This window comes from Brachyhypopomus gauderio, unplaced genomic scaffold (genome assembly GCF_052324685.1).
Source record: "Brachyhypopomus gauderio isolate BG-103 unplaced genomic scaffold, BGAUD_0.2 sc191, whole genome shotgun sequence".
Classification (NCBI taxonomy): Eukaryota; Metazoa; Chordata; class Actinopteri; order Gymnotiformes; family Hypopomidae; genus Brachyhypopomus; species Brachyhypopomus gauderio.
Genome location: NW_027507012.1, coordinates 140,112 through 166,074, shown reverse-complemented (window position 1 = coordinate 166,074; position 25,963 = coordinate 140,112). Strand labels below are relative to the sequence as shown.

At 43.9% G+C, this 25,963-nt stretch overlaps 28 non-coding genes across 28 annotated transcripts; all 28 read right to left on the bottom strand.

The window, feature by feature from the left end:
- Nucleotides 1-1,938: 1,938 nt before the first annotated feature.
- On the bottom strand, nucleotides 1,939-2,010 carry trnaa-ugc (transfer RNA alanine (anticodon UGC)). The gene has a single exon. It is a non-coding gene; the product is annotated as a tRNA-Ala (tRNA).
- A 508-nt stretch (nucleotides 2,011-2,518) lies between these two features.
- trnat-cgu (transfer RNA threonine (anticodon CGU)) lies at nucleotides 2,519-2,590 on the bottom strand. Its single transcript has one exon. It is a non-coding gene; the product is annotated as a tRNA-Thr (tRNA).
- Nucleotides 2,591-2,874: 284 nt separating this feature from the next.
- Nucleotides 2,875-2,946, bottom strand: trnaa-ugc (transfer RNA alanine (anticodon UGC)). The gene has a single exon. It is a non-coding gene; the product is annotated as a tRNA-Ala (tRNA).
- Nucleotides 2,947-3,454: 508 nt separating this feature from the next.
- trnat-cgu (transfer RNA threonine (anticodon CGU)) lies at nucleotides 3,455-3,526 on the bottom strand. The gene has a single exon. It is a non-coding gene; the product is annotated as a tRNA-Thr (tRNA).
- Nucleotides 3,527-4,398: 872 nt separating this feature from the next.
- On the bottom strand, nucleotides 4,399-4,470 carry trnaa-ugc (transfer RNA alanine (anticodon UGC)). The gene has a single exon. It is a non-coding gene; the product is annotated as a tRNA-Ala (tRNA).
- Nucleotides 4,471-11,562: 7,092 nt separating this feature from the next.
- trnat-cgu (transfer RNA threonine (anticodon CGU)) lies at nucleotides 11,563-11,634 on the bottom strand. The gene has a single exon. It is a non-coding gene; the product is annotated as a tRNA-Thr (tRNA).
- Nucleotides 11,635-12,505: 871 nt separating this feature from the next.
- trnaa-ugc (transfer RNA alanine (anticodon UGC)) lies at nucleotides 12,506-12,577 on the bottom strand. The gene has a single exon. It is a non-coding gene; the product is annotated as a tRNA-Ala (tRNA).
- A 508-nt stretch (nucleotides 12,578-13,085) lies between these two features.
- Nucleotides 13,086-13,157, bottom strand: trnat-cgu (transfer RNA threonine (anticodon CGU)). Its single transcript has one exon. It is a non-coding gene; the product is annotated as a tRNA-Thr (tRNA).
- A 284-nt stretch (nucleotides 13,158-13,441) lies between these two features.
- On the bottom strand, nucleotides 13,442-13,513 carry trnaa-ugc (transfer RNA alanine (anticodon UGC)). The gene has a single exon. It is a non-coding gene; the product is annotated as a tRNA-Ala (tRNA).
- Nucleotides 13,514-14,021: 508 nt separating this feature from the next.
- Nucleotides 14,022-14,093, bottom strand: trnat-cgu (transfer RNA threonine (anticodon CGU)). Its single transcript has one exon. It is a non-coding gene; the product is annotated as a tRNA-Thr (tRNA).
- Nucleotides 14,094-14,964: 871 nt separating this feature from the next.
- trnaa-ugc (transfer RNA alanine (anticodon UGC)) lies at nucleotides 14,965-15,036 on the bottom strand. Its single transcript has one exon. It is a non-coding gene; the product is annotated as a tRNA-Ala (tRNA).
- Nucleotides 15,037-15,544: 508 nt separating this feature from the next.
- trnat-cgu (transfer RNA threonine (anticodon CGU)) lies at nucleotides 15,545-15,616 on the bottom strand. Its single transcript has one exon. It is a non-coding gene; the product is annotated as a tRNA-Thr (tRNA).
- Nucleotides 15,617-15,900: 284 nt separating this feature from the next.
- Nucleotides 15,901-15,972, bottom strand: trnaa-ugc (transfer RNA alanine (anticodon UGC)). The gene has a single exon. It is a non-coding gene; the product is annotated as a tRNA-Ala (tRNA).
- Nucleotides 15,973-16,480: 508 nt separating this feature from the next.
- Nucleotides 16,481-16,552, bottom strand: trnat-cgu (transfer RNA threonine (anticodon CGU)). Its single transcript has one exon. It is a non-coding gene; the product is annotated as a tRNA-Thr (tRNA).
- An 871-nt stretch (nucleotides 16,553-17,423) lies between these two features.
- trnaa-ugc (transfer RNA alanine (anticodon UGC)) lies at nucleotides 17,424-17,495 on the bottom strand. The gene has a single exon. It is a non-coding gene; the product is annotated as a tRNA-Ala (tRNA).
- A 508-nt stretch (nucleotides 17,496-18,003) lies between these two features.
- Nucleotides 18,004-18,075, bottom strand: trnat-cgu (transfer RNA threonine (anticodon CGU)). The gene has a single exon. It is a non-coding gene; the product is annotated as a tRNA-Thr (tRNA).
- Nucleotides 18,076-18,946: 871 nt separating this feature from the next.
- On the bottom strand, nucleotides 18,947-19,018 carry trnaa-ugc (transfer RNA alanine (anticodon UGC)). Its single transcript has one exon. It is a non-coding gene; the product is annotated as a tRNA-Ala (tRNA).
- A 508-nt stretch (nucleotides 19,019-19,526) lies between these two features.
- Nucleotides 19,527-19,598, bottom strand: trnat-cgu (transfer RNA threonine (anticodon CGU)). The gene has a single exon. It is a non-coding gene; the product is annotated as a tRNA-Thr (tRNA).
- A 284-nt stretch (nucleotides 19,599-19,882) lies between these two features.
- trnaa-ugc (transfer RNA alanine (anticodon UGC)) lies at nucleotides 19,883-19,954 on the bottom strand. Its single transcript has one exon. It is a non-coding gene; the product is annotated as a tRNA-Ala (tRNA).
- A 508-nt stretch (nucleotides 19,955-20,462) lies between these two features.
- On the bottom strand, nucleotides 20,463-20,534 carry trnat-cgu (transfer RNA threonine (anticodon CGU)). The gene has a single exon. It is a non-coding gene; the product is annotated as a tRNA-Thr (tRNA).
- An 871-nt stretch (nucleotides 20,535-21,405) lies between these two features.
- trnaa-ugc (transfer RNA alanine (anticodon UGC)) lies at nucleotides 21,406-21,477 on the bottom strand. The gene has a single exon. It is a non-coding gene; the product is annotated as a tRNA-Ala (tRNA).
- Nucleotides 21,478-21,985: 508 nt separating this feature from the next.
- Nucleotides 21,986-22,057, bottom strand: trnat-cgu (transfer RNA threonine (anticodon CGU)). The gene has a single exon. It is a non-coding gene; the product is annotated as a tRNA-Thr (tRNA).
- A 285-nt stretch (nucleotides 22,058-22,342) lies between these two features.
- trnaa-ugc (transfer RNA alanine (anticodon UGC)) lies at nucleotides 22,343-22,414 on the bottom strand. The gene has a single exon. It is a non-coding gene; the product is annotated as a tRNA-Ala (tRNA).
- A 508-nt stretch (nucleotides 22,415-22,922) lies between these two features.
- Nucleotides 22,923-22,994, bottom strand: trnat-cgu (transfer RNA threonine (anticodon CGU)). The gene has a single exon. It is a non-coding gene; the product is annotated as a tRNA-Thr (tRNA).
- Nucleotides 22,995-23,865: 871 nt separating this feature from the next.
- trnaa-ugc (transfer RNA alanine (anticodon UGC)) lies at nucleotides 23,866-23,937 on the bottom strand. Its single transcript has one exon. It is a non-coding gene; the product is annotated as a tRNA-Ala (tRNA).
- A 508-nt stretch (nucleotides 23,938-24,445) lies between these two features.
- On the bottom strand, nucleotides 24,446-24,517 carry trnat-cgu (transfer RNA threonine (anticodon CGU)). Its single transcript has one exon. It is a non-coding gene; the product is annotated as a tRNA-Thr (tRNA).
- Nucleotides 24,518-24,802: 285 nt separating this feature from the next.
- Nucleotides 24,803-24,874, bottom strand: trnaa-ugc (transfer RNA alanine (anticodon UGC)). The gene has a single exon. It is a non-coding gene; the product is annotated as a tRNA-Ala (tRNA).
- A 508-nt stretch (nucleotides 24,875-25,382) lies between these two features.
- Nucleotides 25,383-25,454, bottom strand: trnat-cgu (transfer RNA threonine (anticodon CGU)). The gene has a single exon. It is a non-coding gene; the product is annotated as a tRNA-Thr (tRNA).
- Nucleotides 25,455-25,963: the final 509 nt, after the last annotated feature.

The following is a 25,963-nucleotide window of genomic DNA, read 5'->3' as shown; positions in this document are numbered from 1 at the left end:
TTTGCCCGTACGGTTGGTGCAGGTGTGGTGTCAGCCTGTGTCCGTCTCTTCCTTGGAGGGCTCTGTTGTACCTCATCCGATGTACTGCTTCTTTCTTCATCGGATGAATCGCTGGTCAAAAAACAGGAGGGTCCTTCTCCCGCATCGGACTCACAGCAGTCCTCGTTGGTCAGCAAAGCCGCAACTTCTTGACCGGTGAACGTCCTCTGTCTTGCCATGGTGTTTTGCGTCGTCTCCACACAGGATAGTAGTGAAAATGTAAGTCGCCTGCCTTTGGGTTTCAGCTTTTATCATGACTCTGAAGAACACACCCACAACAGCGCATACTAATTATACTTTATTATAATAGGTGGCGCTTCACACATAACGCCGAAACCGAAACCGGGCTAATCCCCTGCATACACGGGAACAATAAAAGTTGATTGGACCCGTGATAATGGTTCACGGCAATCCGTGAATATCAGTCAAACACAAGCATAAACACTGCAAAAAATATTATATTACTATGCTGTATGAGTAAAAATAAATAAATGACGCTAAGTTATTTACACAAACGAAATATCTTATTTACACAAACGAAATATCAGTCAAACACAAGCATAAACACTGCAAAAAATATTATATTACTATGCTGTATGAGTAAAAATAAATAAATGACGCTAAGTTATTTACACAAACGAAATATCTTATTTACACGAACGAAATATCAGTCAAACACAAGCATAAACACTGCAAAAAATATTATATTACTATGCTGTATGAGTAAAAATAAATAAATGACGCTAAGTTATTTACATGAACGAAATATCTTATTTACACAAACGAAATATCAGTCAAACACAAGCATAAACACTGCAAAAAAATATTATGTTACTATGCTGTATGAGTAAAAATAAGTAAATGTACAAATAAATATTACTTTACTATACCTTTATTACTTTGTTGCTGCTATTGAAGTGCATACACAAGAAAATCTGGGACGCTTGCTTCATACATAACGCCAATACCACGCTAATGATAATGTGTTTCACGGGAACAATATGAACCCGTGATAATGGTTGGTTCAGCCATGTAAATGTGTGGCGCTATTGAAGTGCATACACAAGAAAATCTGGGACGTTTGCTTCATACATAACGCCAATACCACGCTAATGATAATGTGTTTCACGGGAACAATATGGACCCGTGATAATGGTTGGTTCAGCCATGTAAATGTGTGGCGCTATTGAAGTGCATGCACAAGAAAATCTGAGACGCTTGCTTCATACATAACGCCAATACCACGCTAATGATAATGGTTCACCGCTCTAAATAATACTTATGTCAATATGTAGCGCTTCACACATAACGCCGAAACAGGGCTAAACTTTATTTATTTATTTTAGACTACAAACTAGACCTGGTGCACACAGACTGCACACAGACTAGACCTGGTGCACCACAGAGCTCCTGCCACAGAGCTCCTGCCTGTCTTTCTGCTCCTGTCTTGCTCTGAAATTAACATATGTATGGTCCTGCTAATTGGGCAGGAGAAGGAGGGGTGATGTCCTCAGAACCTTGAAATCTCAGGAGTTCCAGTGTTAAAGGCACGAACGGGGATCTAATCTATGATCTTCGGTTTACGAGACCGACGCCTTACCACTTGGCCACCATGCTGTAGAAAAGAGAGTCCTTAAATTTGAACCACACACAAACTTATGAGGACATGTGGTAACTCCGACAGCGGAAATGTGAGGAAATGGCTGGAACATGCTCAAAATCACGACACCATTGTGACCGATGTATAACCGAACGGAAACTGAGCATCGTCTATCAATAAGAGAAGCTGCAAGCAACACTATTAAGGCACAAAAAGAGTGAGAGAAATGCACAGCGTCTGAATGTCAGCTCAACCCGAAAGGTTAAAATATAGCCAAGCATATCTATAGACAATGCTCATGGAGATGCAGGGGATTGAACCCTGGACCTCATACATGCAAAGCATGCGCTCTTCCACTGAGCTACATGCCCTTGACGTGTGGAACTAATTGGTTGTAGAGCCAAAGAGAATGATTCCAAAGGTTTATCAACTAGTCTACAGTTGCCTAATGTATCACTACTCCCTGAAGGGGTGAGAAGGCCTGCCACACCATCAGGAATCCTTGGCCCTATAACATACACTTTGACATACAGCCTGTTAATCTGCAACCTACCTGGAAGCAATGGAGAAATTCTTACCTAGCAAAGCCCAGTTTTCGCTCCTGCAGACTCTATCACATGGAAACCTGATGGTAAACTCAGTAAAGATCATTGAAATACTCAAAACAAAGGTAGAGGTCACATTAGAAATGGATGTAGATGTTCCCGTTGTCTGCCATTTAAAAGGTAAGCACCTTTCCGCCAGGCCATTTCAGCTGCTTCTTTGAGAGTCAGACGAGTGCTTGATCACATACAGAGGTCTCTTGTACAAGGACAAAATTGGAAGCAAATATTTTAGTAGTGAATGGAGATTATAGACCTTTCGGTCCACTTTCCTTAAAGGCACGAACGGGGATCGAACCCGTGATCTTCGGTTTACGAGACCGACGCCTTACCACTTGGCCACCATGCCGTAGAAAAGAGAGAGTCCTTAAATTTGAACCACACACAAACTTATGAGGACATGTGGTAACTCCGACAGCGGAAATGTGTGGAAATGGCTGGAACATGCTCAAAATCACGACACCATTGTGACCGATGTATAACCGAACGGAAACTGAGCATCGTCTATCAATAAGAGAAGCTGCAAGCAACACTATTAAGGCATGAAAAGAGTGAGAGAAATGCACAGCGTCTGAATGTCAGCTCAACCCGAAAGGTTAAAATATAGCCAAGCATATCTATAGATAATGCTCATGGAGATGCAGGGGATTGAACCCTGGACCTCATACATGCAAAGCATGCGCTCTTCCACTGAGCTACATCCCCTTGACGTGTGGAACTAATTGGTTGTAGAGCCAAAGAGAATGATTCCAAAGGTTTATCAACTAGTCTACAGTTGCCTAATGTATCACTACTCCCTGAAGGGGTGAGAAGGCCTGCCACACCATCAGGAATCCTTGGCCCTATAACATAGACTTTGACATACAGCCTCTTAATCTGCAAACTACCTGGAAGCAATGGAGAAATTCTTACCTAGCAAAGCCCAGTTTTCGCTCCTGCAGACTCTATCACATGGAAACCTGATGGTAAACTCAGTAAAGATCATTGAAATACTCAAAACAAAGGTAGAGGTCACATTAGAAATGGAGGTAGATGTTCCCGTTGTCTGCCATTTAAAAGGTAAGCACCTTTCCGCCAGGCCATTTCTGCTGCTTCTTTTAGAGTCAGACGAGTGCTTGATAACATACAGAGGTCTCTTGTACAAGGACAAAGTTGGAAGCAGATATTTTGGTAGCGAATGGACATTATAGACCGTTTGGTCCACTTTCCTTAAAGGCACGAACGGGGATCGAACCCGTGATCTTCGGTTTACGAGACCGACGCTTTACCACTTGGCCACCATGCCGTAGAAAAGAGAGAGTGCTTAAATTTAAACCACACACAAACCTATGAGGGCATGTGGTAACTCCGACAGCCGGAAGTGTGTGGAAATGGCTGGAACATGCTCAAAATCACAACACTGTTCTGACCCATGAATTGATACCAATTCTACCGATTCTACACTGTCCATAGGCTGTAACCAAAATAGCATTGCATAGGCAGCTACCAAAAGGAGAACAGAAGAAGCAACCCATGTCTTGGTGACTGGAAGAAAGTTGCACAGTTGAGTCACAGCCGCTTGGGACTCACCCAGGAAAGAGCACTTTTTGGTTGTTGGGGCCTAACAGGAAGCAAGAGTACCTGAGTGTTAAACAATGGCATTCAGGAAACAAGCTATGCTTCAATGACATGCTGGGGGTCGAAGCCAGTTCCTCACACAGGCGAAGCATGCGCTCTACCACTGAGCTACATCCCCACTTGTAAGGTTGTCTTCAGAATTCTGAAAGAGTCTAGCACAGCAAATACGGCCACCAGAAGCAGTAACAGGACGAACCCATGAAGCAAGTTATACTTCAGCAGCAGCCATGCCAGAATGTCAAGTTTGCAAGGAACAAAAACAGAATTGAAAACTGACAAAGCACTTTAATGGTCCAATGGCTAACCGGTGGTCTTCGGTTAGGAAGGCATGTGTTAAAAGCAGCAGTGAACATGCTCAAAAACACGACACCATTGTGACCGATGTATAACCGAACGGAAACTGAGCATCGTCTATCAATAAGAGAAGCTGCAAGCAACACTATTAAGGCACAAAAAGAGTGAGAGAAATGCACAGCGTCTGAATGTCAGCTCAACCCGAAAGGTTAAAATATAGCCAACCATATCGATAGACAATGCTCATGGAGATGCAGGGGATTGATCCCTGGACCTCATACATGCAAAGCATGCGCTCTTCCACTGAGCTACATCCCCTTGACATGTGGAACTAATTGGTTGTAGAGCCAAAGAGAATGATTCCAAAGGTTTATCAACTAGTCTGCAGTTGCCTAATGTATCACTACTCCCTGAAGGGGTGAGAAGGCCTGCCACACCATCAGGAATACTTGGCCCAATAACATAGACTTTGACATACAGCCTCTTAATCTGCAACCTACCTGGAAGCAATGGAGAAATTCTTACCTAGCAAAGCCCAGTTTTCGCTCTTGCAGACTCTATCACATGGAAACCTGATGGTAAACTCAGTAAAGATCATTGTGTTACGACTCTGTCTAAATGCATGCCTTGGAGTTGTTTTGTTTTGTTGCAGGTTAACAAGGAGTGTTTTTGGATTGGCTACCCCTAGGGGGGGACCAGCTATAAAGAGGATCCAAGATGGCCCAGGAGGAGGAGAGAGGCGGGGCTTTGTTTCGGACTTGTTGCTTGTTGGTGGTTCTGGCTTTCCGATGTGGACCTGATTGTTGTCCCTGACTGTTATCTCTTGTTGTGTGCTCTACTGTGGGTGAGATCCAAGATATAGGTTGTATTGGTTGATTATTAATTTATGTTAGTGATAAATTGTGGTGGAGTTTTTGTATTGATATTCATTTGATGGTGGTTTGTTTTGTTTGTTTGTTTGTTGGTTTGTCTGTTTCTTTTTTAATATACACATATGTTTCATTAGTGAGGTGCTTTGTTTCTTGAGTTGAAGTACCTTTATCATCTGTTTATGTTTTCCGTTGTATTATGCACGGATGTGACCCATTAAAAAGCGCAAAGACAATGACTTGATGCTGGTTATTGAGTTTAAGTATATCTAAGCACACAAGAATGTACTCGGGAAGCCAGATATACCCCCAACGCCGTTAGATTCATATTATGTTGCGGTCTGTCCTAGACCAGCTCGTAACATAAAGTGGGGGCTCGTCTTTTTTTGGGTGTGTGGGTATTTTTGTGGGCCTGCACGTTCTTTCGTTGACATGGCTTTTGAACTTGAGAAATTCGTTTTGGCTCCGTCTTTGCGTGCCTTTGAGATGTGTCGTAAGGAAGAGTTGCTTCTGTTGGCTGGATTCTATAATGTTAATGTTTCGCGTTCCGCTCGTAAGAGTGTGGTGAGGACTGCTGTGTATGATCGTCTGGTGGAGGACGGTGTTTTGCCTGCTGTGCCTGAGTCTGCTTTGCCTGGTATTGCCCATGAGCATGATGAGGATGTATTAATTGAGGTGCGGGTAACACCTCCTTCCTCTCCTAGTGTAGGTCGTGGTGGGACTGCTTGTGGTGGGGTAGTCTCTGCTACGGCCGCTTCTGCTTCTACACCTGTTTCTGAAGGTGCACCTCAACTTTTGGGTTCTGTTGATCTACAGTTGAGTATACGCTTGGAGGAATTGAAGTTGGCAGTGAAGCGTCAGGAACATGAGACGGAATTGCTCCGTTTGCGTGCTGCTACTTCTCCTCCTTTTGCTTCTGCTGGGACTCGTGTTGATGCACCTGTTCGCGTGTCGCCTGTGTTTGATGTGAGTAAAAACATTAACCTTGTTCCGCCATTTAGAGAGACAGAGGTTGACTCATATTTTGCAGCCTTTGAGCGTGTAGCCACCGCTCTTCAGTGGCCTAAAGATGTCTGGACGTTACTCCTGCAATGCAAACTGGTGGGAAAAGCACAGGAGGTTTGTGCTGCATTAACTATCGAACAGAGTCTCGATTACAACGTAGTCAAAGCCACCGTTTTGCGTGCATATGAACTCGTGCCTGAAGCGTATAGACAAGTTTCGCAACCATGCCAAAACTGCCAACCAGACCTTTGTGGAATTCACCAGAGAAATGATGGTTCTATTTGAAAAATGGTGTGTAGCCAGTAAAGTTGAGAATTTCCTACAATTAAAAGAACTGATGCTTTTGGAAGCGTTTAAGAATGGCTTGCCTGAGCGTCTTGTCGTGTATTTAAATGAGCAAAAGGTGTCATCCTTGTCACAGGCAGCTGTGTTTGCTGACGAATTTGTGTTGACTCACAAAAATGTGTTTTCCGTAGCTCGTTCAGATCCGAGCCCGTCTTGGCGATTTCGCTCAAGGAGTGCTCAGAATTCCGGTAAAAGTCCCAATTCGGCTCGCTATGAGAATAATGGTCTTCGTGCTTGTTTTTATTGTAAGAAAACCGATCATTTAATTGCATCATGTCCTATGTTGGAAACAAAGCCACCTCTCTCTCACCCAAAACGCTATGTGTCAGTACCTAAAACAGTTGGGTTTGTTGCCGATGTCTTGAATGTTGTGCCTGATGAACATGTGTATGATTCTGTATATGAACCATTTGTTATGGACGGGGTAGTTTCACTGACTGGTGACGTTGCAGATCAAGTGTCTATTAAAATATTACGAGACACGGGGGCTGCACAATCCTTTATCCTTGAGTCAGTTCTGCCTTTTTCAGGTTTGTCTGCTTGTGGATCGGATATTCTGATCCAAGGCATTGAATTAGGTGTATGTAGGGTTCCTCTGCATAATGTCCATCTTAAATCTCGGTTGGTGACGGGTGAAGTGAGGGTAGGAATCCGATCTCAATTTCCTATGAAGGGAGTTCAGTTTATTTTGGGGAATGATTTGGCAGGGGGTAAAGTGAGTCCTGTGCCTGAGGTTATAGATGAACCTGTTTCATCCGTTTCATTGGATCCAACTGTGTTTCCTGCTTGTGTAGTGACTCGTGCGCAGGCACGCAAGTTTGCCGATCAGATTGATCTCTCTGAGACATTTTTGGCGTCATCCAAACCTGATACGGGGACGAAGGTTGGTTGTGAAGTTCTGCCATATAAGGTATCGGATGGTGACTCAAGTGAAATAGATGTGGGGTTAGATGTAAAGTTCGGACGGGAGTCACTAATTGAGGAACAGTGTAAAGATTCTTCTTTAAACTGTTGTCGGATAAAAGCTGTTACTGAGGAGGAATTGCCACAACAAGTTGTAACATACTTCCATCAGAATGGATTATTGTTGAGAAAATGGTCCCCTTCACATGAGACGACGGAGTGGAATGCTATTTATCAGCTCGTTGTTCCTACTAGCTATAGGCAGCAGATACTTAGTCTAGCTCATGACCATGTAATGTCAGGTCACCTGGGAATCCGAAAGACCTATCATAGAATCTTGCGTTATTTCTTTTGGCCAGGTCTGAAACGTGATGTTGTAGCTTACTGTCGTTCATGTCATGCCTGTCAAGTCGCTGGTAAACCTAATCAAACCATTCCATTGGCTCCACTCCATCCAATTCCTGTGTTGGGGGCGCCATTTGAACAGCTTATTATCGACTGTGTTGGACCCCTACCTAAAACCAAGTCTGGTAATATGTATTTGCTTTCTCTCATGTGCACAGCTACCCGATATCCTGAGGCTATACCTCTACGCAACCTGAAAGTAAAAGGTATCGTGAAAGCGTTAGTCAGATTCTTCTCTACGTTTGGGCTACCCAAACGCATTCAGACTGATCAGGGATCAAACTTCACTTTGCGTTTGTTTAATCAGGTGATGAAATTGTTACAAATTGAACATCGTATGTCAAGTGCTTACCATCCCGAGTCTCAGGGTGCACTTGAACGATTTCACCAAACATTTAAAGCCATGTTGCGCAAGTATTGTCTGACCTCAGGAAGAGAATGGGATGAGGGTGTTCCATTTCTGTTATTTGCCGTAAGAGAATCAGTGCAGGAATCTCTGGGATTTAGTCCAGCAGACTTGATTTTCGGTCACTCCGTGCGTGGGCCATTAAAACTACTCAGAGAAAAATTGGTTGCAGATGACCAGAAGAGAAGTAATATTTTAGAATACGTGAGTGATTTCCGTGAACGATTACATCATGCTAATGATGTTGCAAAAGCATCTTTGTCATCGGTCCAGTCAAACATGAAGGCTCGCTTTGATAAAAGGACAGTACCCCGAGAACTCCGTAAGGGAGACAAGGTTCTTGTGTTACTGCCTATTCCTGGTTCAGCTTTGTGTGCAAAATTTTCAGGTCCATATGTGGTGGAACGTAAGTTAAGTGATACTGATTATGTGATCAGCACGCCCGACCGACAGAGAAAAAGTCGTGTTTGCCACATCAATATGTTGAAATCTTATGTTCAACGGGTACCATGTGAGGGTTCTGACGGTACCCCTGTTACTTCAGCGTTGGCAATAACCAGGTTGGACTACCAGTCTGGCAGTGATGATCTCACGTTTCGTGATGATAGTCTTTTTACTCCTCACCTGTTAAATTCTGAGTTCTTGGCTACTGTACACTCCCAGTTGTTACATCTTGGTGAGAGAGAACAGGAAGATGTGATTGAGATGATTAATACTCACCTTTCTTTATTTTCTGATGTTCCTGGTCGAACTGATTGGCTTTATCACGATATTGATGTGCAAGGGCAGCAACCTATCAAACAACATGCTTATCGTGTTAATCCCACAAAACGCCAGAAAATGCAAAAAGAGGTTGAGTATCTTTTGGACAATGGTTTGGCTACACCTAGCATTAGCTCTTGGAGTTCGCCCTGTCTACTAGTGCCTAAGCCTGATGGAACTAGTAGATTTTGTACAGACTATCGAAGAGTTAACGCAGTTACCAAACCCGATTCCTTCCCTTTGCCAAGAATGGAGGATTGCATTGATAGAGTCGGAGCAGCCAAATTCGTAACGAAACTTGATCTACTAAAGGGGTATTGGCAAGTTCCTCTAACCCCTGTAGCATCTGAAATTTCTGCCTTCGTTACGCCTGATCATTTCCTTCAATACTCCGTAATGCCATTTGGCTTAAGAAATGCACCTGCGACTTTCCAGAGGTTGATGTGGAAAGTATTGGCGAACGTGGAAAATTGTGAGATATATCTAGATGATGTGGTGGTGTATTCGTCTAGTTGGGACGAGCACATGACGAATCTCGGAAAGGTTTTTAGTCGCTTACAAGATGCCAAACTTACACTAAATCTCGCCAAGTGTGAATTTGGTAAGGCCAGAGTGTCTTATTTGGGAAAGTTGGTCGGGCAAGGTGAAGTATGTCCTCTTGCAGCCAAAGTACAGGCCATTATTGATTTTCCGGTACCCGCTACAAAACGTGATCTTCGGCGATTTTTAGGTATGGAAGGGTATTACCGTGGGTTTTGCAAAAATTTCGCTAGTGTGGCTGCACCCCTGACGGATTTATTAAAATATTCACAGACACTGCTGTGGACCACAGATTGTGACCATGCTTTTAAGGCCATTAAGTCTCTCTTGTGCAGTACACCAGTCCTGGCTGCTCCTGATTTCACAAAACCTTTTAAACTGGATGTTGATGCCAGTGCTTACGGAGCTGGTGCTGTTCTCTTACAGGACGATGAGCAAGGAGTTGAACATCCTGTATGTTATTTCTCAAAAAAGTTCTTGAAACATCAGGTTGGTTATAGCACTATCAAAAAAGAGGCTTTGGCCCTCTTAATGGCTTTGCAGCACTTTGAGGTGTACTTGGGTTCCAGTGTGTTGCCTGTTGAGGTTCATACAGACCATAATCCATTAATATTCTTGACAAGGATGCGAAATACAAATCAGCGGTTGATGAGATGGTTTTTAATGATTCAGGATTTCAATTTGGAGGTTCACCACAAGAAAGGTGCTGAGAACATCGTAGCAGACGCCTTATCGAGAGTATAAGACTTCCTAAACGTATTTGAAAGCATTATTAAAATAGCTCCGGTCATGAGTAAATTAAAACAAAATGTGAGTTTTGTTTTTCTTTTGAGGTGTATTTTCTTCTTTAGCAATGCTGTGATGATGAATGAAGAAGTCTCCGCCGACACTGTCTTAGTTGTCAATAATAAGTTTATTACAAAAAAGAACAGCATCAAATCAAGCACCATGGTCTTGCTTGAGAGAGGTCTCGGGCCAATTGTGAATCTCCTCTCCCGAACACTGCCAGTCTACCCATATTTATATGCGAGTTACACAAAGGAGGTCTGATGCTCCTCACATCTGTAAACTCTATCATATCATCCATCATGAAAAAGAAAAGCGAGTAGGGTGAGAAAGGGCCCACCAGACCTTTGACCCCTGAACTAGGGTCCCTTTTCACCTAAACCAAACCATATGTAAACCACATTCTTCAACCTCTTTGTCCTGCTCAACTGAACATAAGCAAGAAATGAAATGAATTTTAAACCAGTTAGTTTAAACTTAAACACTACATAATGTATTACATAGGCACAGACACTACACTTTATTTTGGGTGGGGGAGTGTTACGACTCTGTCTAAATGCATGCCTTGGAGTTGTTTTGTTTTGTTGCAGGTTAACAAGGAGTGTTTTTGGATTGGCTACCCCTAGGGGGGGACCAGCTATAAAGAGGATCCAAGATGGCCCAGGAGGAGGAGAGAGGCGGGGCTTTGTTTCGGACTTGTTGCTTGTTGGTGGTTCTGGCTTTCCGATGTGGACCTGATTGTTGTCCCTGACTGTTATCTCTTGTTGTGTGCTCTACTGTGGGTGAGATCCAAGATATAGGTTGTATTGGTTGATTATTAATTTATGTTAGTGATAAATTGTGGTGGAGTTTTTGTATTGATATTCATTTGATGGTGGTTTGTTTTGTTTGTTTGTCTGTTTCTTTTTTAATATACACATATGTTTCATTAGTGAGGTGCTTTGTTTCTTGAGTTGAAGTACCTTTATCATCTGTTTATGTTTTCCGTTGTATTATGCACGGATGTGACCAATTAAAAAGCGCAAAGACAATGACTTGACGCTGGTTATTGAGTTTAAGTATATCTAAGCACACAAGAATGTACTCGGGAAGCCAGATATACCCCCAACGCCGTTAGATTCATATTATGTTGCGGTCTGTCCTAGACCAGCTCGTAACAATTGAAATACTCAAAACAAAGGTAGAGGTCACATTAGAAATGGAGGTAGATGTTCCCGTTGTCTGCCATTTAAAAGGTAAGCACCTTTCCGCCAGGACATTTCAGCTGCTTCTTTGAGAGTCAGACGAGTGCTTGATAACATACAGAGGTCTCTTGTACAAGGACAAAATTGGAAGCAGATATTTTGGTAGTGAACGGACATTATAGACCGTTCGGTCCACTTTCCTTAAAGGCACGAACGGGGATCTAACCCGTGATCTTCGGTTTACGAGACCGACGCCTTACCACTTGGCCACCATGCCATAGAAAAGAGTGAGTGCTTAAATTTGAACCACACACAAACCTATGAGGGCATGTGGTAACTCCGACAGCGGAAGTGTGTGGAAATGGCTGGAACATGCTCAAAATCACAACACTGTTCTGACCCGTGAATTGATACCAATTCTACCGATTCTACACTGTCCATAGGCTGTAACCAAAATAGCATTGCATAGGCAGCTACCAAAAGGAGAACAGAAGAAGCAACCCATGTCTTGGTGACTGGAAGAAAGTTGCACAGTTGAGTCACAGCCGTTTGGGACTCACCCAGGAAAGAGCACTTTTTGGTTGTTGGGGCCTAACAGGAAGCAAGAGTACCTGAGTGTTAAACAATGGCATTCAGGAAACAAGCTATGCTTCATTGAGATGCTGGGGGTCGAAGCCAGTTCCTCACACAGGCGAAGCATGCGCTCTACCACTGAGCTACATCCCCACTTGTAAGGTTGTCTTCAGAATTCTGAAAGAGTCTAGCACAGCAAATACAGCCACCAGAAGCAGTAACAGGACAAACCCATGAAGCAAGTTATACTTCAGCAGCAGCCATGCCAGAATGTCAAGTTTGCAAGGAACAAAAACAGAATTGAAAACTGACAAAGCACTTTAATGGTCCAATGGCTAACCGGTGATCTTCGGTTACGAAGGCATGTGTTAAAAGCAGCAGTGAACATGCTCAAAAACACGACACCATTGTGACCGATGTATAACCGAACGGAAACTGAGCATCGTCTATCAATAAGAGAAGCTGCAAGCAACACTATTAAGGCACGAAAAGGGTAAGAGAAATGCACAGCGTCTGAATGTCAGCTCAACCCGAAAGGTTAAAATATAGCCAACAATATCTATAGACAATGCTCATGGAGATGCAGGGGATTGAACCCTGGACCTCATACATGCAAAGCATGCGCTCTTCCACTGAGCTACATCCCCTTGACATGTGGAACTAATTGGTTGTAGAGCCAAAGAGAATGATTCCAAAGGTTTATCAACTAGTCTACAGTTGCCTAATGTATCACTACTCCCTGAAGGGGTGAGAAGGCCTGCCACACCATCAGGAATACTTGGCCCTATAACATAGACTTTGACATACAGCCTCTTAATCTGCAACCTACCTGGAAGCAATGGAGAAATTCTTACCTAGCAAAGCCCAGTTTTCGCTCCTGCAGACTCTATCACATGGAAACCTGATGGTAAACTCAGTAAAGATCATTGAAATACTCAAAATAAAGGTAGAGGTCACATTAGAAATGGATGTAGATGTTCCCGTTGTCTGCCATTTAAAAGGTAAGCACCTTTCCGCCAGGCCATTTCAGCTGCTTCTTTGAGAGTCAGACGAGTGCTTGATCACATACAGAGGTCTCTTGTACAAGGACAAAATTGGAAGCAGATATTTTAGTAGTGAATGGACATTATAGACCGTTCGGTCCACTTTCCTTAAAGGCACGAACGGGGATCGAACCCGTGATCTTCGGTTTACGAGACCGACGCCTTACCACTTGGCCACCATGCCATAGAAAAGAGAGAGTCCTTAAATTTGAACCACACACAAACTTATGAGGACATGTGGTAACTCCGACAGCGGAAATGTGAGGAAATGGCAGGAACATGCTCAAAATCACGACACCATTGTGACCTATGTATAACCGAACGGAAACTGAGCATCGTCTATCAATAAGAGAAGCTGCAAGCAACACTATTAAGGCACAAAAAGAGTGAGAGAAATGCACAGCGTCTGAATGTCAGCTCAACCCGAAAGGTTAAAATATAGCCAACCATATCTATAGATAATGCTCATGGAGATGCAGGGGATTGAACCCTGGACCTCATACATGCAAAGCATGCGCACTTCCACTGAGCTACATCCCCTTGACGTGTGGAACTAATTGGTTGTAGAGCCAAAGAGAATGATTCCAAAGGTTTATCAACTAGTCTACAGTTGCCTAATGTATCACTACTCCCTGAAGGGGTGAGAAGGCCTGCCACACCATCAGGAATCCTTGGCCCTATAACATAGACTTTGACATACAGCCTCTTAATCTGCAAACTACCTGGAAGCAATGGAGAAATTCTTACCTAGCAAAGCCCAGTTTTCGCTCCTGCAGACTCTATCACATGGAAACCTGATGGTAAACTCAGTAAAGATCATTGAAATACTCAAAACAAAGGTAGAGGTCACATTAGAAATGGAGGTAGATGTTCCCGTTGTCTGCCATTTAAAAGGTAAGCACCTTTCCGCCAGGACATTTCAGCTGCTTCTTTGAGAGTCAGACGAGTGCTTGATAACATACAGAGGTCTCTTGTACAAGGACAAAATTGGAAGCAGATATTTTGGTAGTGAACGGACATTATAGACCGTTCGGTCCACTTTCCTTAAAGGCACGAACGGGGATCTAACCCGTGATCTTCGGTTTACGAGACCGACGCCTTACCACTTGGCCACCATGCCATAGAAAAGAGTGAGTGCTTAAATTTGAACCACACACAAACCTATGAGGGCATGTGGTAACTCCGACAGCGGAAGTGTGTGGAAATGGCTGGAACATGCTCAAAATCACAACACTGTTCTGACCCGTGAATTGATACCAATTCTACCGATTCTACACTGTCCATAGGCTGTAACCAAAATAGCATTGCATAGGCAGCTACCAAAAGGAGAACAGAAGAAGCAACCCATGTCTTGGTGACTGGAAGAAAGTTGCACAGTTGAGTCACAGCCGTTTGGGACTCACCCAGGAAAGAGCACTTTTTGGTTGTTGGGGCCTAACAGGAAGCAAGAGTACCTGAGTGTTAAACAATGGCATTCAGGAAACAAGCTATGCTTCATTGAGATGCTGGGGGTCGAAGCCAGTTCCTCACACAGGCGAAGCATGCGCTCTACCACTGAGCTACATCCCCACTTGTAAGGTTGTCTTCAGAATTCTGAAAGAGTCTAGCACAGCAAATACAGCCACCAGAAGCAGTAACAGGACAAACCCATGAAGCAAGTTATACTTCAGCAGCAGCCATGCCAGAATGTCAAGTTTGCAAGGAACAAAAACAGAATTGAAAACTGACAAAGCACTTTAATGGTCCAATGGCTAACCGGTGATCTTCGGTTACGAAGGCATGTGTTAAAAGCAGCAGTGAACATGCTCAAAAACACGACACCATTGTGACCGATGTATAACCGAACGGAAACTGAGCATCGTCTATCAATAAGAGAAGCTGCAAGCAACACTATTAAGGCACGAAAAGGGTAAGAGAAATGCACAGCGTCTGAATGTCAGCTCAACCCGAAAGGTTAAAATATAGCCAACAATATCTATAGACAATGCTCATGGAGATGCAGGGGATTGAACCCTGGACCTCATACATGCAAAGCATGCGCTCTTCCACTGAGCTACATCCCCTTGACATGTGGAACTAATTGGTTGTAGAGCCAAAGAGAATGATTCCAAAGGTTTATCAACTAGTCTACAGTTGCCTAATGTATCACTACTCCCTGAAGGGGTGAGAAGGCCTGCCACACCATCAGGAATACTTGGCCCTATAACATAGACTTTGACATACAGCCTCTTAATCTGCAACCTACCTGGAAGCAATGGAGAAATTCTTACCTAGCAAAGCCCAGTTTTCGCTCCTGCAGACTCTATCACATGGAAACCTGATGGTAAACTCAGTAAAGATCATTGAAATACTCAAAATAAAGGTAGAGGTCACATTAGAAATGGATGTAGATGTTCCCGTTGTCTGCCATTTAAAAGGTAAGCACCTTTCCGCCAGGCCATTTCAGCTGCTTCTTTGAGAGTCAGACGAGTGCTTGATCACATACAGAGGTCTCTTGTACAAGGACAAAATTGGAAGCAGATATTTTAGTAGTGAATGGACATTATAGACCGTTCGGTCCACTTTCCTTAAAGGCACGAACGGGGATCGAACCCGTGATCTTCGGTTTACGAGACCGACGCCTTACCACTTGGCCACCATGCCATAGAAAAGAGAGAGTCCTTAAATTTGAACCACACACAAACTTATGAGGACATGTGGTAACTCCGACAGCGGAAATGTGAGGAAATGGCAGGAACATGCTCAAAATCACGACACCATTGTGACCTATGTATAACCGAACGGAAACTGAGCATCGTCTATCAATAAGAGAAGCTGCAAGCAACACTATTAAGGCACAAAAAGAGTGAGAGAAATGCACAGCGTCTGAATGTCAGCTCAACCCGAAAGGTTAAAATATAGCCAACCATATCTATAGATAATGCTAATGGAGATGCAGGGGATTGAACCCTGGACCTCATACATGCAAAGCATGCGCACTTCCACTGAGCTACATCCCCTTGACGTGTGGAACTAATTGGTTGTAGAGCCAAAGAGAATGATTCCAAAGGTTTATCAACTAGTCTACAGTTGCCTAATGTATCACTACTCCCTGAAGGGGTGAGAAGGCCTGCCACACCATCAGGAATCCTTGGCCCTATAACATAGACTTTGACATACAGCCTCTTAATCTGCAAACTACCTGGAAGCAATGGAGAAATTCTTACCTAGCAAAGCCCAGTTTTCGCTCCTGCAGACTCTATCACATGGAAACCTGATGGTAAACTCAGTAAAGATCATTGAAATACTCAAAACAAAGGTAGAGGTCACATTAGAAATGGAGGTAGATGTTCCCGTTGTCTGCCATTTAAAAGGTAAGCACCTTTCCGCCAGGACATTTCAGCTGCTTCTTTGAGAGTCAGACGAGTGCTTGATAAGATACAGAGGTCTCTTGTACAAGGACAAAATTGGAAGCAGATATTTTGGTAGTGAACGGACATTATAGACCGTTCGGTCCACTTTCCTTAAAGGCACGAACGGGGATCTAACCCGTGATCTTCGGTTTACGAGACCGACGCCTTACCACTTGGCCACCATGCCATAGAAAAGAGTGAGTGCTTAAATTTGAACCACACACAAACCTATGAGGGCATGTGGTAACTCCGACAGCGGAAGTGTGTGGAAATGGCTGGAACATGCTCAAAATCACAACACTGTTCTGACCCGTGAATTGATACCAATTCTACCGATTCTACACTGTCCATAGGCTGTAACCAAAATAGCATTGCATAGGCAGCTACCAAAAGGAGAACAGAAGAAGCAACCCATGTCTTGGTGACTGGAAGAAAGTTGCACAGTTGAGTCACAGCCGTTTGGGACTCACCCAGGAAAGAGCACTTTTTGGTTGTTGGGGCCTAACAGGAAGCAAGAGTACCTGAGTGTTAAACAATGGCATTCAGGAAACAAGCTATGCTTCATTGAGATGCTGGGGGTCGAAGCCAGTTCCTCACACAGGCGAAGCATGCGCTCTACCACTGAGCTACATCCCCACTTGTAAGGTTGTCTTCAGAATTCTGAAAGAGTCTAGCACAGCAAATACAGCCACCAGAAGCAGTAACAGGACAAACCCATGAAGCAAGTTATACTTCAGCAGCAGCCATGCCAGAATGTCAAGTTTGCAAGGAACAAAAACAGAATTGAAAACTGACAAAGCACTTTAATGGTCCAATGGCTAACCGGTGATCTTCGGTTACGAAGGCATGTGTTAAAAGCAGCAGTGAACATGCTCAAAAACACGACACCATTGTGACCGATGTATAACCGAACGGAAACTGAGCATCGTCTATCAATAAGAGAAGCTGCAAGCAACACTATTAAGGCACGAAAAGGGTAAGAGAAATGCACAGCGTCTGAATGTCAGCTCAACCCGAAAGGTTAAAATATAGCCAACAATATCTATAGACAATGCTCATGGAGATGCAGGGGATTGAACCCTGGACCTCATACATGCAAAGCATGCGCTCTTCCACTGAGCTACATCCCCTTGACATGTGGAACTAATTGGTTGTAGAGCCAAAGAGAATGATTCCAAAGGTTTATCAACTAGTCTACAGTTGCCTAATGTATCACTACTCCCTGAAGGGGTGAGAAGGCCTGCCACACCATCAGGAATACTTGGCCCTATAACATAGACTTTGACATACAGCCTCTTAATCTGCAACCTACCTGGAAGCAATGGAGAAATTCTTACCTAGCAAAGCCCAGTTTTCGCTCCTGCAGACTCTATCACATGGAAACCTGATGGTAAACTCAGTAAAGATCATTGAAATACTCAAAATAAAGGTAGAGGTCACATTAGAAATGGATGTAGATGTTCCCGTTGTCTGCCATTTAAAAGGTAAGCACCTTTCCGCCAGGCCATTTCAGCTGCTTCTTTGAGAGTCAGACGAGTGCTTGATCACATACAGAGGTCTCTTGTACAAGGACAAAATTGGAAGCAGATATTTTAGTAGTGAATGGACATTATAGACCGTTCGGTCCACTTTCCTTAAAGGCACGAACGGGGATCGAACCCGTGATCTTCGGTTTACGAGACCGACGCCTTACCACTTGGCCACCATGCCATAGAAAAGAGAGAGTCCTTAAATTTGAACCACACACAAACTTATGAGGACATGTGGTAACTCCGACAGCGGAAATGTGAGGAAATGGCAGGAACATGCTCAAAATCACAACACTGTTCTGACCCGTGAATTGATACCAATTCTACCGATTCTACACTGTCCATAGGCTGTAACCAAAATAGCATTGCATAGGCAGCTACCAAAAGGAGAACAGAAGAAGCAACCCATGTCTTGGTGACTGGAAGAAAGTTGCACAGTTGAGTCACAGCCGTTTGGGACTCACCCAGGAAAGAGCACTTTTTGGTTGTTGGGGCCTAACAGGAAGCAAGAGTACCTGAGTGTTAAACAATGGCATTCAGGAAACAAGCTATGCTTCATTGAGATGCTGGGGGTCGAAGCCAGTTCCTCACACAGGCGAAGCATGCGCTCTACCACTGAGCTACATCCCCACTTGTAAGGTTGTCTTCAGAATTCTGAAAGAGTCTAGCACAGCAAATACAGCCACCAGAAGCAGTAACAGGACAAACCCATGAAGCAAGTTATACTTCAGCAGCAGCCATGCCAGAATGTCAAGTTTGCAAGGAACAAAAACAGAATTGAAAACTGACAAAGCACTTTAATGGTCCAATGGCTAACCGGTGATCTTCGGTTACGAAGGCATGTGTTAAAAGCAGCAGTGAACATGCTCAAAAACACGACACCATTGTGACCGATGTATAACCGAACGGAAACTGAGCATCATCTATCAATAAGAGAAGCTGCAAGCAACACTATTAAGGCACGAAAAGGGTAAGAGAAATGCACAGCGTCTGAATGTCAGCTCAACCCGAAAGGTTAAAATATAGCCAACAATATCTATAGACAATGCTCATGGAGATGCAGGGGATTGAACCCTGGACCTCATACATGCAAAGCATGCGCTCTTCCACTGAGCTACATCCCCTTGACATGTGGAACTAATTGGTTGTAGAGCCAAAGAGAATGATTCCAAAGGTTTATCAACTAGTCTACAGTTGCCTAATGTATCACTACTCCCTGAAGGGGTGAGAAGGCCTGCCACACCATCAGGAATACTTGGCCCTATAACATAGACTTTGACATACAGCCTCTTAATCTGCAACCTACCTGGAAGCAATGGAGAAATTCTTACCTAGCAAAGCCCAGTTTTCGCTCCTGCAGACTCTATCACATGGAAACCTGATGGTAAACTCAGTAAAGATCATTGAAATACTCAAAATAAAGGTAGAGGTCACATTAGAAATGGATGTAGATGTTCCCGTTGTCTGCCATTTAAAAGGTAAGCACCTTTCCGCCAGGCCATTTCAGCTGCTTCTTTGAGAGTCAGACGAGTGCTTGATCACATACAGAGGTCTCTTGTACAAGGACAAAATTGGAAGCAGATATTTTAGTAGTGAATGGACATTATAGACCGTTCGGTCCACTTTCCTTAAAGGCACGAACGGGGATCGAACCCGTGATCTTCGGTTTACGAGACCGACGCCTTACCACTTGGCCACCATGCCATAGAAAAGAGAGAGTCCTTAAATTTGAACCACACACAAACTTATGAGGACATGTGGTAACTCCGACAGCGGAAATGTGAGGAAATGGCAGGAACATGCTCAAAATCACGACACCATTGTGACCTATGTATAACCGAACGGAAACTGAGCATCGTCTATCAATAAGAGAAGCTGCAAGCAACACTATTAAGGCACAAAAAGAGTGAGAGAAATGCACAGCGTCTGAATGTCAGCTCAACCCGAAAGGTTAAAATATAGCCAACCATATCTATAGATAATGCTCATGGAGATGCAGGGGATTGAACCCTGGACCTCATACATGCAAAGCATGCGCACTTCCACTGAGCTACATCCCCTTGACGTGTGGAACTAATTGGTTGTAGAGCCAAAGAGAATGATTCCAAAGGTTTATCAACTAGTCTACAGTTGCCTAATGTATCACTACTCCCTGAAGGGGTGAGAAGGCCTGCCACACCATCAGGAATCCTTGGCCCTATAACATAGACTTTGACATACAGCCTCTTAATCTGCAAACTACCTGGAAGCAATGGAGAAATTCTTACCTAGCAAAGCCCAGTTTTCGCTCCTGCAGACTCTATCACATGGAAACCTGATGGTAAACTCAGTAAAGATCATTGAAATACTCAAAACAAAGGTAGAGGTCACATTAGAAATGGAGGTAGATGTTCCCGTTGTCTGCCATTTAAAAGGTAAGCACCTTTCCGCCAGGACATTTCAGCTGCTTCTTTGAGAGTCAGACGAGTGCTTGATAACATACAGAGGTCTCTTGTACAAGGACAAAATTGGAAGCAGATATTTTGGTAGTGAACGGACATTATAGACCGTTCGGTCCACTTTCCTTAAAGGCACGAACGGGGATCTAACCCGTGATCTTCGGTTTACGAGACCGACGCCTTACCACTTGGCCACCATGCCATAGAAAAGAGTGAGTGCTTAAATTTGAACCACACACAAACCTATGAGGGCATGTGGTAACTCCGACAGCGGAAGTGTGTGGAAATGGCTGGAACATGCTCAAAATCACAACACTGTTCTGACCCGTGAATTGATACCAATTCTACCGATTCTACACTGTCCATAGGCTGTAACCAAAATAGCATTGCATAGGCAGCTACCAAAAGGAGAACAGAAGAAGCAACCCATGTCTTGGTGACTGGAAGAAAGTTGCACAGTTGAGTCACAGCCGTTTGGGACTCACCCAGGAAAGAGCACTTTTTGGTTGTTGGGGCCTAACAGGAAGCAAGAGTACCTGAGTGTTAAACAATGGCATTCAGGAAACAAGCTATGCTTCATTGAGATGCTGGGGGTCGAAGCCAGTTCCTCACACAGGCGAAGCATGCGCTCTACCACTGAGCTACATCCCCACTTGTAAGGTTGTCTTCAGAATTCTGAAAGAGTCTAGCACAGCAAATACAGCCACCAGAAGCAGTAACAGGACAAACCCATGAAGCAAGTTATACTTCAGCAGCAGCCATGCCAGAATGTCAAGTTTGCAAGGAACAAAAACAGAATTGAAAACTGACAAAGCACTTTAATGGTCCAATGGCTAACCGGTGATCTTCGGTTACGAAGGCATGTGTTAAAAGCAGCAGTGAACATGCTCAAAAACACGACACCATTGTGACCGATGTATAACCGAACGGAAACTGAGCATCGTCTATCAATAAGAGAAGCTGCAAGCAACACTATTAAGGCACGAAAAGGGTAAGAGAAATGCACAGCGTCTGAATGTCAGCTCAACCCGAAAGGTTAAAATATAGCCAACAATATCTATAGACAATGCTCATGGAGATGCAGGGGATTGAACCCTGGACCTCATACATGCAAAGCATGCGCTCTTCCACTGAGCTACATCCCCTTGACATGTGGAACTAATTGGTTGTAGAGCCAAAGAGAATGATTCCAAAGGTTTATCAACTAGTCTACAGTTGCCTAATGTATCACTACTCCCTGAAGGGGTGAGAAGGCCTGCCACACCATCAGGAATACTTGGCCCTATAACATAGACTTTGACATACAGCCTCTTAATCTGCAACCTACCTGGAAGCAATGGAGAAATTCTTACCTAGCAAAGCCCAGTTTTCGCTCCTGCAGACTCTATCACATGGAAACCTGATGGTAAACTCAGTAAAGATCATTGAAATACTCAAAATAAAGGTAGAGGTCACATTAGAAATGGATGTAGATGTTCCCGTTGTCTGCCATTTAAAAGGTAAGCACCTTTCCGCCAGGCCATTTCAGCTGCTTCTTTGAGAGTCAGATGAGTGCTTGATCACATACAGAGGTCTCTTGTACAAGGACAAAATTGGAAGCAGATATTTTAGTAGTGAATGGACATTATAGACCGTTCGGTCCACTTTCCTTAAAGGCACGAACGGGGATCGAACCCGTGATCTTCGGTTTACGAGACCGACGCCTTACCACTTGGCCACCATGCCATAGAAAAGAGAGAGTCCTTAAATTTGAACCACACACAAACTTATGAGGACATGTGGTAACTCCGACAGCGGAAATGTGAGGAAATGGCAGGAACATGCTCAAAATCACGACACCATTGTGACCTATGTATAACCGAACGGAAACTGAGCATCGTCTATCAATAAGAGAAGCTGCAAGCAACACTATTTAAGGCACAAAAAGAGTGAGAGAAATGCACAGCGTCTGAATGTCAGCTCAACCCGAAAGGTTAAAATATAGCCAACCATATCTATAGATAATGCTCATGGAGATGCAGGGGATTGAACCCTGGACCTCATACATGCAAAGCATGCGCTCTTCCACTGAGCTACATCCCCTTGACGTGTGGAACTAATTGGTTGTAGAGCCAAAGAGAATGATTCCAAAGGTTTATCAACTAGTCTACAGTTGCCTAATGTATCACTACTCCCTGAAGGGGTGAGAAGGCCTGCCACACCATCAGGAATCCTTGGCCCTATAACATAGACTTTGACATACAGCCTCTTAATCTGCAAACTACCTGGAAGCAATGGAGAAATTCTTACCTAGCAAAGCCCAGTTTTCGCTCCTGCAGACTCTATCACATGGAAACCTGATGGTAAACTCAGTAAAGATCATTGAAATACTCAAAACAAAGGTAGAGGTCACATTAGAAATGGAGGTAGATGTTCCCGTTGTCTGCCATTTAAAAGGTAAGCACCTTTCCGCCAGGACATTTCAGCTGCTTCTTTGAGAGTCAGACGAGTGCTTGATAACATACAGAGGTCTCTTGTACAAGGACAAAATTGGAAGCAGATATTTTGGTAGTGAACGGACATTATAGACCGTTCGGTCCACTTTCCTTAAAGGCACGAACGGGGATCTAACCCGTGATCTTCGGTTTACGAGACCGACGCCTTACCACTTGGCCACCATGCCATAGAAAAGAGTGAGTGCTTAAATTTGAACCACACACAAACCTATGAGGGCATGTGGTAACTCCGACAGCGGAAGTGTGTGGAAATGGCTGGAACATGCTCAAAATCACAACACTGTTCTGACCCGTGAATTGATACCAATTCTACCGATTCTACACTGTCCATAGGCTGTAACCAAAATAGCATTGCATAGGCAGCTACCAAAAGGAGAACAGAAGAAGCAACCCATGTCTTGGTGACTGGAAGAAAGTTGCACAGTTGAGTCACAGCCGTTTGGGACTCACCCAGGAAAGAGCACTTTTTGGTTGTTGGGGCCTAACAGGAAGCAAGAGTACCTGAGTGTTAAACAATGGCATTCAGGAAACAAGCTATGCTTCATTGAGATGCTGGGGGTCGAAGCCAGTTCCTCACACAGGCGAAGCATGCGCTCTACCACTGAGCTACATCCCCACTTGTAAGGTTGTCTTCAGAATTCTGAAAGAGTCTAGCACAGCAAATACAGCCACCAGAAGCAGTAACAGGACAAACCCATGAAGCAAGTTATACTTCAGCAGCAGCCATGCCAGAATGTCAAGTTTGCAAGGAACAAAAACAGAATTGAAAACTGACAAAGCACTTTAATGGTCCAATGGCTAACCGGTGATCTTCGGTTACGAAGGCATGTGTTAAAAGCAGCAGTGAACATGCTCAAAAACACGACACCATTGTGACCGATGTATAACCGAACGGAAACTGAGCATCGTCTATCAATAAGAGAAGCTGCAAGCAACACTATTAAGGCACGAAAAGGGTAAGAGAAATGCACAGCGTCTGAATGTCAGCTCAACCCGAAAGGTTAAAATATAGCCAACAATATCTATAGACAATGCTCATGGAGATGCAGGGGATTGAACCCTGGACCTCATACATGCAAAGCATGCGCTCTTCCACTGAGCTACATCCCCTTGACATGTGGAACTAATTGGTTGTAGAGCCAAAGAGAATGATTCCAAAGGTTTATCAACTAGTCTACAGTTGCCTAATGTATCACTACTCCCTGAAGGGGTGAGAAGGCCTGCCACACCATCAGGAATACTTGGCCCTATAACATAGACTTTGACATACAGCCTCTTAATCTGCAACCTACCTGGAAGCAATGGAGAAATTCTTACCTAGCAAAGCCCAGTTTTCGCTCCTGCAGACTCTATCACATGGAAACCTGATGGTAAACTCAGTAAAGATCATTGAAATACTCAAAATAAAGGTAGAGGTCACATTAGAAATGGATGTAGATGTTCCCGTTGTCTGCCATTTAAAAGGTAAGCACCTTTCCGCCAGGCCATTTCAGCTGCTTCTTTGAGAGTCAGATGAGTGCTTGATCACATACAGAGGTCTCTTGTACAAGGACAAAATTGGAAGCAGATATTTTAGTAGTGAATGGACATTATAGACCGTTCGGTCCACTTTCCTTAAAGGCACGAACGGGGATCGAACCCGTGATCTTCGGTTTACGAGACCGACGCCTTACCACTTGGCCACCATGCCATAGAAAAGAGAGAGTCCTTAAATTTGAACCACACACAAACTTATGAGGACATGTGGTAACTCCGACAGCGGAAATGTGAGGAAATGGCAGGAACATGCTCAAAATCACGACACCATTGTGACCTATGTATAACCGAACGGAAACTGAGCATCGTCTATCAATAAGAGAAGCTGCAAGCAACACTATTTAAGGCACAAAAAGAGTGAGAGAAATGCACAGCGTCTGAATGTCAGCTCAACCCGAAAGGTTAAAATATAGCCAACCATATCTATAGATAATGCTCATGGAGATGCAGGGGATTGAACCCTGGACCTCATACATGCAAAGCATGCGCTCTTCCACTGAGCTACATCCCCTTGACGTGTGGAACTAATTGGTTGTAGAGCCAAAGAGAATGATTCCAAAGGTTTATCAACTAGTCTACAGTTGCCTAATGTATCACTACTCCCTGAAGGGGTGAGAAGGCCTGCCACACCATCAGGAATCCTTGGCCCTATAACATAGACTTTGACATACAGCCTCTTAATCTGCAAACTACCTGGAAGCAATGGAGAAATTCTTACCTAGCAAAGCCCAGTTTTCGCTCCTGCAGACTCTATCACATGGAAACCTGATGGTAAACTCAGTAAAGATCATTGAAATACTCAAAACAAAGGTAGAGGTCACATTAGAAATGGAGGTAGATGTTCCCGTTGTCTGCCATTTAAAAGGTAAGCACCTTTCCGCCAGGACATTTCAGCTGCTTCTTTGAGAGTCAGACGAGTGCTTGATAACATACAGAGGTCTCTTGTACAAGGACAAAATTGGAAGCAGATATTTTGGTAGTGAACGGACATTATAGACCGTTCGGTCCACTTTCCTTAAAGGCACGAACGGGGATCTAACCCGTGATCTTCGGTTTACGAGACCGACGCCTTACCACTTGGCCACCATGCCATAGAAAAGAGTGAGTGCTTAAATTTGAACCACACACAAACCTATGAGGGCATGTGGTAACTCCGACAGCGGAAGTGTGTGGAAATGGCTGGAACATGCTCAAAATCACAACACTGTTCTGACCCGTGAATTGATACCAATTCTACCGATTCTACACTGTCCATAGGCTGTAACCAAAATAGCATTGCATAGGCAGCTACCAAAAGGAGAACAGAAGAAGCAACCCATGTCTTGGTGACTGGAAGAAAGTTGCACAGTTGAGTCACAGCCGTTTGGGACTCACCCAGGAAAGAGCACTTTTTGGTTGTTGGGGCCTAACAGGAAGCAAGAGTACCTGAGTGTTAAACAATGGCATTCAGGAAACAAGCTATGCTTCATTGAGATGCTGGGGGTCGAAGCCAGTTCCTCACACAGGCGAAGCATGCGCTCTACCACTGAGCTACATCCCCACTTGTAAGGTTGTCTTCAGAATTCTGAAAGAGTCTAGCACAGCAAATACAGCCACCAGA